Below are 11394 nucleotides of genomic sequence, written 5' to 3'. Positions count from 1 at the left end.
AGGGTTCCTCAGGATTCTTATCAAAACCAAACTCTTTGATTGTACTGTCGAATCTGAGGTTCCAACTCCCAGATGCCTGCTTTAGACCATAAATAGATCTTTGAAGTTTGCATACCATATGCTCACTTCCGATAGATGTAAACCCTCCAGGTTTGTGTAAGGCTCGAAGATTTAGTTATCATAATCAGATGGATTTGTGGATAATTAAGATAATTGTAGATGTATTTCATTGGACTAGAAAAGAAAGGGAAATGTATAATAAAGATGTGAAAGATAGTCAAAAGAATAAGTAAGGCCGAAGCTATGGCGCATATGCGCGAAGGAATGCGCGCATATGCATGAGAATTCCAGTAGCATTGGCGCATATGCGCGGAAAGAGTGGCGCATATGCGCGACATGTACAGCAGCCTTGGCGTATATGCGTGAGAGTAGTGGCGCATATGCGCGGAGCGTCCAGAACCATTGGCGCATATGCGCGAGTTTAGTGGCGCATATGCGCGAGTGCTAAATCTGCCGAGACAGTAGGTTCGGCGCATATGCGCGAGTAATGCCGCGCATATGCGCGAGACGTGTAGTCCAAATGGATTGCCATGTGTACGAAAACATGCAAGGTATATATATAGATTGCCTCGAATTTCTCCTCAATTGCAGCAGAAGGGTTCGAGATTTCAGAGGGAAGAAAAGCTTTCAACTTTCTTTTCACTTTCAAATTGTGATTTTGCAAGATTTAGCAATCCAAAATTAAATCCGACTTCGGTTTTGAACTCCTCTCTTTATTAGCTACAAGGTGATGTAAGTTTTCTTCAATTCCAGCATGTTTTGAAATATATATGTTGGGAGAATTATGGTTTAAGCTTTAGAATGTGTTCTTGTAGTTATTGACACCGTAGAAATACAATCGGATCGAAGAACGGATATCATATGCTATTATTACGATTTTCAGCATGTATAGAATGAAGTATATGCAGATTTTGAGATCTTGACTTGGATATTGTGATGATTATGAATTGAGGATATAGTTTTGTGTTGATTATGTTGTATTGATTTGACCGGTGTCGAGAATTACGTCGTTATGCCTTCAAATTGTATCAAGATCAAGTATTGAGAGTGGATAGGTGTTGATTTGGATTAGTAATTGATAAATTGTGTATCAGCATTCCATTTCAGATTCATCTTACCTCACTTCGACATCGAGACCTCGACATCGATAAAGGTTTAACAAAAAAAAAGTATAAGTCATGTTTTGTTTGGGGAGATGTAACTCAAATAAGATATTATTTGAGTTTCCCAACCAAAATCACATACTAGTATTATTAGATATATTGTAACATGTTTATGAATTGTGTATAGCATTATATTCAATCTTTTAACATGTTTATGCTTTGATTTCATAATTGTATTCAAGCATGTATGATCAGTGTGATATTCAGATATGAATATGATTATACTTTGTTTACATATTGATATTCATTGCATCTAAGATAGGAGAGTCTTTGACAGGCATTGTCAAATAGCTAGAAGTTTCGGTGTATCTCAGCATAGGAGTAGGTATTACTCTTATTGCCGCCGTTGATACAGCTCAGACCGAAGTCTAGGAATGAGACGTACATTACCCCGATTGGAGGGTAGGTAGTGACGTCTTATTCACACCGGGATCCCTAGAGTTCTAGTCGAGTCGAGTCCAGACATGGTTTGATTCGCATTGCATTGCATGTGCATATGATGTCATTCATGATAGCATGTTTCATGTTTAATTGATTATACATGTTTATACTGGGATTTGTTCTCACCGGTTTTCCGGCTGTTGTTATGTCTGTATGTGTGCATAACAACAGGTGGGGCAGGATCTGGGTCACGCAGAGGATGAGAGATGGACATAGCGTGGTGATCTCGGGCATAGCAGAAGAACTAGTAGTTGTACTTTTGGCATGTACTGTATTTAATTACTAGTTGTCGGATATGGTTTGGAACCAGACGTATTTGTATATTATGTTGTATATTATGTTGTTGAATAACATAGAGATTTCTTATGTTAGCTTTCATTTGAGTTAATGTAAAAAGAAAAATTTGACCCACTTTTTATATTAATGATCCGTTTTAATCCCAAAGAAAAGAATTAGAGCCGGGTCACCACAACAGGTGGTATCAGAGCCATAGGTTCTATAGATTGAGATAGAATAGAATGAGCGGGGTAGATCGAGTCTTCTTCCTTGCTTTATGATGTGCTAGCATGATTTAGTGCTTTCATTATTGCATGTTGTATGATTATCTGACTTGTATTACAGCATGTGTTAGTAAAGACTGAATCAGAACCGATTCTAGATCAGAGGTAACTGACTAGAGAAGGGCTGAGACAGTTGTATATCTTGTATTCTAATCAGTTGGATTATTAGATACATGCCTCCTAGAAGAGCAGCCGTTCCTTTACGACCACCAGCGCCAGAGCAGGGTAGCACATCCGGAGATACGATGGACGTCACTGCTACGCCCATGGAGACTCTATTAAAACGATTCCAGTCATTCCGACCCCCGACTTTAAAGGGTACAGAAAATGCAATTGAATGTGAAAGCTGGTTGGAGGATATTAAGATGTTATTCGAGTCTCTGGAATATAGTGACGAGAAACGAGTGAAACTCATTGGCCATCAACTGCAAGATGTGGCTAAGTATTGGTGGGTGAATATAAGGAGAGCACTAGAACAGCGTGGCACCGAGGTTACATGGAAAGCATTCAAGACGGAGTTCTATCAGCGATTCTTCCCTGTATCCTATCGCAAAGATAAAGGCGCTGAATTTGCAAACCTGAGGCAAGGGCAATTGAACATTGAAGAGTACGTTGCTAAATTTTCTTCTTTGCTTCGCTTTGCACCTCACGTTTCAGGCAATGATGAGGCCATGGCAGATCAGTTTATAAACGGCTTAAATCCTGATGTCTTCACATTGGTCAATACTGGGAGACCTAATAATTTCGCTGAAGCATTGAATCGTGCCAAAGGAGCTGAAGCAGGATTGCTTAGGCAACGGAGTGTTCCGTATGTTGCTTCAAGTCCGAGACCGCCATTACCTCCATCCCAAACTCCTTCTCCCCGATTCGAAAGTGGTGGTAGCAGCAGCGGACGCAAAGATCAGTTGAAAGCAAAGGGTAAACAGTTTAAGAGGGCAGGGAGCAGTTCTTCGAGCTCCAGCGGGTCAAGACAGAGAGGTTTTGGCCAGAGTCTAGAGGTGGCAAGTGGATATTGCAGTACTTGTGGAGGAAAGCATGCCACAGAACAATGTCAAGGTGTAGTGGGCAGGTGTAACGTATGCAAACAACAGGGGCATTATGCCAAGGTCTGTCCTCAGAGGAGTGGTGCATCGAGATTCCAGGCTGCAGGATCGTCTGCCTCCGTGACTCAGCCTGAGAGGCAAGCTTCATCTGTTCACTCATTTCAGCCGCCACCAGCAGAGACCCAGCCTCGAGCCAGAGGTGGCCAGCCAGGGAGTCAGCCTCAGAGACAACAGGCTCAGGTGTTTGCCTTGACTGAAGAGCAAGCACAGGATGCCCCAGATGATGTCATTGCAGGTAACTGTTTCCTTTGCGGTTATCCTGCTTATATATTGATAGATACGGGTGCATCGCATACATTCATATCAGAACGATTTGCATTATTGCATTCTCTGCCTGTTGAGTCGTTACTAGATGTCGTGTCTATTACTTCTCCGTTAGGAAGTGGTTTGATATCGGTAACTACGGTTAGACATTGCATTCTACAGTTTGAGGGGCATGAAATTGACCTAGAGTGTATAGTGTTGGGTCTGGCTGATTTTGATTGTATAGTCGGGATTGACATGCTAACAAAGTACAGAGCTACCGTGGATTGTTTCCACAAGATTGTCAGATTCAGACCCGAGATGACAGACGAGTGGAAATTCTACGGGAAGGGTTCCAGATCTCGGATTCCCTTGATTTCGGCTCTTACTATGAACAGATTATTGCAAAAAGGAGCAGATGGTTTCTTTATTTATGCTGTAGATATGCAGAAGTCGAGCCCGGCGTTGGCAGATATACCAGTAGTGCGGGAATTTGCTGATATTTTTCCAGATGAGATCCCAGGATTACCTCCGGTTCGTGAGGTAGACTTTAGTATTGATCTTACACCAGGTACCGTCCCTATTTCGAGAGCTCCGTATAGGATGGCACCCATCGAACTAAAAGAACAGAAAGCACAGTTAGAAGATCTCCTGGCCAAGGGATATATCAGACCTAGTGTATCTCCTTGGGGCGCTCCGGTGCTGTTTGTGCGGAAGAAAGATGGTTCGATGCGTTTGTGTATTGATTACAGGCAACTGAACAAGGCAACGATCAAGAATAAATATCCTTTGCCTAGGATCGATGACCTATTTGATCAGTTGCAGGGATCCTCTGTGTATTCTAAGATTGATTTGCGATCTGGATATCATCAGCTCCGAGTTCGAGATATAGACATACCGAAGACAGCATTTCGAACTAGGTATGGACATTACGAATTTATTGTCATGTCTTTCGGTTTAACAAATGCTCCTGCGGTATTTATGGGCTTGATGAACCAAGTGTTTCAGAGATATTTAGATGATTTTGTGATCGTTTTCATAGATGATATTTTGGTGTATTCGAAGAACAGAAATGAGCATGCAGAGCATCTCAGAATTGTTTTGCAGACGTTGAGAAACGAGCGACTGTATGCTAAATTGTCAAAATGTGAGTTTTGGTTGAATCGAGTTGTCTTTTTGGGACACATTATATCTGGAGATGGTATTTCTGTAGATCCGAGTAAAGTTGAAGCTATGATCAGTTGGTCAAGACCGACTTCTGTACCAGAAATACGCAGTTTCATGGGCCTAGCCGGATACTACCGAAGATTTATTCAAGATTTCTCCAGTATTGCAAAGCCAATAACTCAATTGACGCAAAAGAATGCACCATTTGTTTGGTCAGAGGAGTGCGAGTCTAGCTTTCTAGAGTTGAAGAAAAGGCTGACCAGTGCTCCAGTACTGACGATACCTTCAGGTACGGGTGATTTCGTTGTATATTGTGATGCTTCTCATAGAGGTTTGGGATGTGTTCTTATGCAGCGAGGCCATGTGATCGCATACGCCTCGAGGCAATTGAAGCCACACGAGATCCGACACCCCATTCATGATCTTGAATTGGCGGCTATCGTATTTGCATTAAAGATTTGGCGTCATTATCTCTACGGCGAAAATTTTGAGATATTTTCCGATCACAAGAGCCTAAAGTACCTATTCTCTCAATCAGAACTGAACATGAGGCAGCGTAGATGGCTAGATCTTCTGAAAGATTTTGACTGTGAAATCAAATATTATCCAGGGAAGTCAAATGCAGCAGCAGATGCCTTGAGTCGTAAGGTATGTTCTTTGTCCTTATCGACGATAGGTGTTAACAAGTTAGTTGAAAATTGCTGTACATCTGGATTAGAATTTGATACAGATAGTAAGCCACTACGACTTTTTACGATCCAAGTTGAGCCCAATTTGATTATGAGGATCAAGGAAGCACAAAGAACCGATCAGAATGTGCAGAAATCAATCCAAATGGTCAGATCAGGGCATGTATCAGAATATCAGGTACGAGATCATGTGTTGTACGTGAATAACCGTCTAGTTGTGCCAGATGTTGCAGATTTGAGACAGCAGATTCTGACAGAGGCACATTGTAGTCGGTTCAGCATTCATCCGGGTGGCAGGAAGATGTACAACGACTTGAAGACACAGTTCTGGTGGAAGCAAATGAAGTCAGACATTGCCGAATTTGTGTCTAAGTGTTTGAACTGCCAACAGGTGAAAGCCGAGAGGAAGAAGCCTGGTGGATTACTTCAAAGTTTAGCCATTCCAGAATGGAAATGGGATCACATTTCCATGGATTTTGTGACGAAGTTACCACGATCATCCAGAGGCTGCGATGCGATTTGGGTTATCATTGACAGATTGACCAAATCTGCATGTTTCATCCCATACAGAAAGACATATAGACAGGATCATATGGCGGAGATTTATATTCGTGAGGTAGTCAGATTGCATGGAGTGCCGAAGTCTATCGTATCAGATCGTGATCCACGATTCACTTCACACTTCTGGCACAGTCTACAGCAGGCCTTAGGTACGACATTACACCTGAGTACTGCTTACCATCCTCAGACAGACGGACAGTCAGAGCGGACTATCCAGACTTTAGAGGATATGTTGAGAGCCGTCGTGCTAGATTTTGGCATTGGTTGGCAAGATTCCCTACCTCTTTGCGAATTTTCTTACAATAACAGCTATCAGACGAGCATTGAGATGGCACCGTTTGAAGCTTTGTATGGCAAGAAGTGCAGATCTCCGCTATACTGGGATGACGTTTCAGAGGTACCAGAACTTGGGCCAGATATGATTCGTGACATGACAGAGAAGGTGAAACTCATTCAGAAGAGGATGAAGACAGCACAAGATCGACAAGCAAAGTATGCCAATATCAGACGTAGACCATTAGTTTTTGAGGCGGGAGATAGAGTATTCTTAAAGATTTCTCCATTCAGAGGCGTTGTTCGATTTGGCAAACGCGGGAAACTATCTCCTCGATACATTGGTCCTTACGAGATTTTTGAGAAGATTGGATATCGAGCTTATCGACTTGCACTTCCTCCTTCTCTATACGGGATACATGATGTCTTTCATGTATCGATGTTGCGTAAGTATATGCCAGATATTTCTCATGTCATTCAGCCTGACGAAGCTGAACTTGATCAGACATTGAGCTATGTGGAACAACCGATACAGATTCTTGATCGGAAAGAAAAGAAGCTCAGAACGAAGAATATTCCACTCGTGAAAGTTCAGTGGAGTCGTCATGGCATTGAGGAAGCGATATGGGAGACAGAAGCCAACATGCGACAGAAACACCCTGAATTATTTCAATAATGTAAGTATTGATCTAACTTTGATACTATTACTTTTGATGCTTTCATTGATAGAATGATGGGCGATTTCGAGGGCGAAATCATTTCTTAGAGGGGGAGAAATGTAAGGCTCGAAGATTTAGTTATCATAATCAGATGGATTTGTGGATAATTAAGATAATTGTAGATGTATTTCATTGGACTAGAAAAGAAAGGGAAATGTATAATAAAGATGTGAAAGATAGTCAAAAGAATAAGTAAGGCCGAAGCTATGGCGCATATGCGCGAAGGAATGCGCGCATATGCATGAGAATTCCAGTAGCATTGGCGCATATGCGCGGAAAGAGTGGCGCATATGCGCGACATGTACAGCAGCCTTGGCGCATATGCGCGAGAGTAGTGGCGCATATGCACGGAGCGTCCAGAACCATTGGCGCATATGCACGAGTTTAGTGGCGCATATGCGCGAGTGCTAAATCTGCCGAGACAGTAGGTTCGGCGCATATGCGCGAGTAATGCCGCGCATATGCGCGAGACGTGTAGTCCAAATGGATTGCCATGTGTATGAAAACATGCAAGGTATATATATAGATTGCCTCGAATTTCTCCTCAATTGCAGCAGAAGGGTTCGAGATTTCACAGGGAAGAAAAGCTTTCAACTTTCTTTTCACTTTCAAATTGTGATTTTGCAAGATTTAGCAATCCAAAATTAAATCCGACTTCGGTTTTGAACTCCTCTCTTTATTAGCTACAAGGTGATGTAAGTTTTCTTCAATTCCAGCATGTTTTGAAATATATATGTTGGGAGAATTATGGTTTAAGCTTTAGAATGTGTTCTTGTAGTTATTGAAACCGTAGAAATACAATCGGATCGAAGAACGGATATCGTATGCTATTATTACGATTTTCAGCATGTATAGAATGAAGTATATGCAGATTTTTAAATCTTGACTTGGATATTGTGATGATTATGAATTGAGGATATAGTTTTGTGTTGATTATGTTGTATTGATTTGACCGGTGTCGAGAATTACGTCGTTATGCCGTCAAATTGTATCAAGATCAAGTATTGAGAGTGGATAGGTGTTGATTTGGATTAGTAATTGATAAATTGTGTATCAACATTCCATTTCAGATTCATCTTACCTCACTTCGACATCGAGACCTCGACATCGATAAAGGTTTAACAAAAAAAGGTATAAGTCATGTTTTGTTTGGGGAGATGTAACTCAAATAAGATATTATTTGAGTTTCCCAACCAAAATCACATACTAGTATTATTAGATATATTGTAACATGTTTATGAATTGTGTATAGCATTATATTCAATCTTTTAACATGTTTATGCTTTGATTTCAGAATTGTATTCAAGCATGTATGATCAGTGTGATATTCAGATATGAATATGATTATACTTTGTTTACATATTGATATTCATTGCATCTAAGATAGGAGAGTCTTTGACAGGCATTGTCAAATAGCTAGACGTTTCGGTGTATCTCAGCATAGGAGTAGGTATTACTCTTATTGCCGCCGTTGATACAGCTCAGACCGAAGTCTAGGAATGAGACGTACATTACCCCGATTGGAGGGTAGGTAGTGACGTCTTATTCACACCGGGATCCCTAGAGTTCTAGTCGAGTCGAGTCCAGACATGGTTTGATTCGCATTGCATTGCATGTGCATATGATGTCATTCATGATAGCATGTTTCATGTTTAATTGATTATACATGTTTATACTGGGATTTGTTCTCACCGGTTTTCTGGCTGTTGTTATGTCTGTATGTGTGCATAACAACAGGTGGGGCAGGATCTGGGTCACGCAGAGGATGAGAGATGGACATAGCGTGGTGATCTCGGGCATAGCAGAAGAACTAGAAGTTGTACTTTTGGCATGTACTGTATTTAATTACTAGTTGTCAGATATGGTTTGGAACCAGACGTATTTGTATCTTATGTTGTATATTATGTTGTTGAATAACATAGAGATTTCTTATGTTAGATTTAATTTGAGTTAATGTAAAAAGAAAAATTTGACCCACTTTTTATATTAATGATCCGTTTTAATCCCAAAGAAAAGAATTAGAGCCCGGGTCACCACATTTGAGACATGTAAATCTCTTCCTTAATATTTCCATTAAGAAAGGCTGTCTTGACATCCATCTGCCATATCTCATAGTCATACCATGCAGCTATGGCTAGCAATATCCTTATAGACTTGAACATTGCAACTGGTGAAAAGGTTTCCTCAAAGTCAACTCCTTGTCTTTGAGTATATCATTTTGCCACCAATCGCGTCTTGAAGGTCAATACCTTCCCATCCCCCCCAAGTTTCCTCTTGTAAATCCATTTACACACTATGGGAACAATTCCCTCAGGTGGATCCACGAGATTCCACACTTGGTTCGAACGCATGGAATTCATCTGAGATTCCATCGCTTCAAGCCACTTGGATGAATCGGCATCAGATAATGCTTCCTTGAAGGTCCTTGGATCACATCCATGGTTAAGCTCATAATGGCCCTCTTCAAGAAGCAGACCATACCTCATAGGTGGTCTCGAGACTCTCTCGGATCTTCATAGAAGTCAGCATATAACACCTGGCTATCAAGTCATGGTCACACCATTCCTTGTAAGCCTGCAATTACTCAGGAGTGCAGTCAGTCGGAGCCTCAACAGGAGGCGACTCATTCAGTGTATATGCTACCCTTTCCGAATTCAAGACGATTTTCAGGTTTCTTAGCCAAGTTTGGTAATTAGGTTCAGTTAATATGTGTTTGTCGAGTATTACGGATATAAGATTGCGAATCGAAGACATTGTCAATTTGTACTGAAAAGTAAAAACAGATAATGTTGATGACTATTTTAAAATATTTAGTAAGATATGAAGTTTGGACTTTTACTTCATAAATATTTGCTCCCACTGTTTTGACATCTTTCACTACTCTCTAGTGAAAATGAGAAACTCCTTTCCTCAGTAGGTACGTAAGGTCCAATTAGCGAATTATGATCCCGAATAATATCAACCAATCACAATTCCTAAAAGGTAGTTTCCAATTGCATCACAATGGAACCCTCTACGTAAACTTTTGTCTCACGTTTGATTAGGACCCAATAATATGACGTCGTTCATCTTCACGTGTCAAGCCTTACCCATCGATGTTGAACTTTAATGGACGGTCGCCATGAGTTCCCCCAATAATATGAGCCGAAATCATGGGAGTTCCACGTAGTTCACATCACAATGTCAATGGATGTCACAGCTTTCCGGCACCCAAAGCTCCCTCAATAATATGAGCCGAGCCCCGAGTACGGGTAGCGTTCATCATGCACCCATTGTCGATGGAAGAGAAGGAAATTATAAACAAATTTATAATTCCCCTTTTCGGGCTTGTTATTAATTTTGAATCTTATTCAAAATGAGGGTTTTTAATTTTGAAATGTCTCATCATTAATTTTATTTAAAAGCTCGCCATGTTTGATCGTATGTTTGCCGGATTCATGCAACTTTGTTATTATCATAATAATAACGCACATACTCATTATTTATAACATATCATGTATATATTATAAACAGTAAACAAACAAGGATGATCAATCGCCCCAATACTTACGGACCGTGTGAGCTAAACACGGGCCTAGGTCCAATCCTAGGGAAATGCATGGGATGCAAATGCAACTATTACATTATCTCCAGTATTTACATGTCTTCGATCTTCATAATCATCATGGCCAACATCTTCCAATCTTGATCATCCACTATACTAATATTTACAAATAAATATCCATGGCAAATAGAATACATCTCATGGAGGTGGGAACGGGCCATAAACCAAGCCCACTTTATAAATTAATAATTATTACAATCATTCAACACAAAATATCCTAGCATACACCTAACAAATTGGGCTTGGGCTTTTGATCATCGTTCATGCATAATATCACATATCATACACCATCAATTAATTATCACAATAATTAATTGATCCAATATTATATATGTTGATCCAATCACTAACCGTCACGATTATAAACTAAATTAACAAAGTATACAAACACTTTTGTCTACTTTCCAATTAATTTATTTATAACCGAATTTCTTGTAAATCACCATTTACTATAAATATTTAAAGTCAAACTTAAAATATTTATTTCATGAGAAAATGTTTGCAACTTTTGTAATTTTAAACTTAAGGGCCCAAAAATTCATTTTTCGTTTTGGTCCATTTAAAATTCACAAATATGTTATCCATCCAATGGCCCAACAACTCAAGGCCCATGACACTTGAATATTTCAAAACACCTTTTGAAAACCCTAGTCGTCATCGCCGTCGCCGGATTCCGGCCAACTTACAAAATTTTTTTTATTTAAAAAAATGTTGGGGCTGTTCGGGCAGCCCCTGGGGCTGCCCTTGCTGCCCGTTTCGGGCAGCCCGTCGGGCAGCCCAAGCTGCCCGAAATGTGCAGCAACTTGCTGCC

The sequence above is a fragment of the Primulina eburnea genome, chromosome 1, assembly GCF_022965805.1.
Source record: "Primulina eburnea isolate SZY01 chromosome 1, ASM2296580v1, whole genome shotgun sequence".
Classification (NCBI taxonomy): Eukaryota; Viridiplantae; Streptophyta; class Magnoliopsida; order Lamiales; family Gesneriaceae; genus Primulina; species Primulina eburnea.
This window is presented reverse-complemented; position numbering follows the sequence as displayed.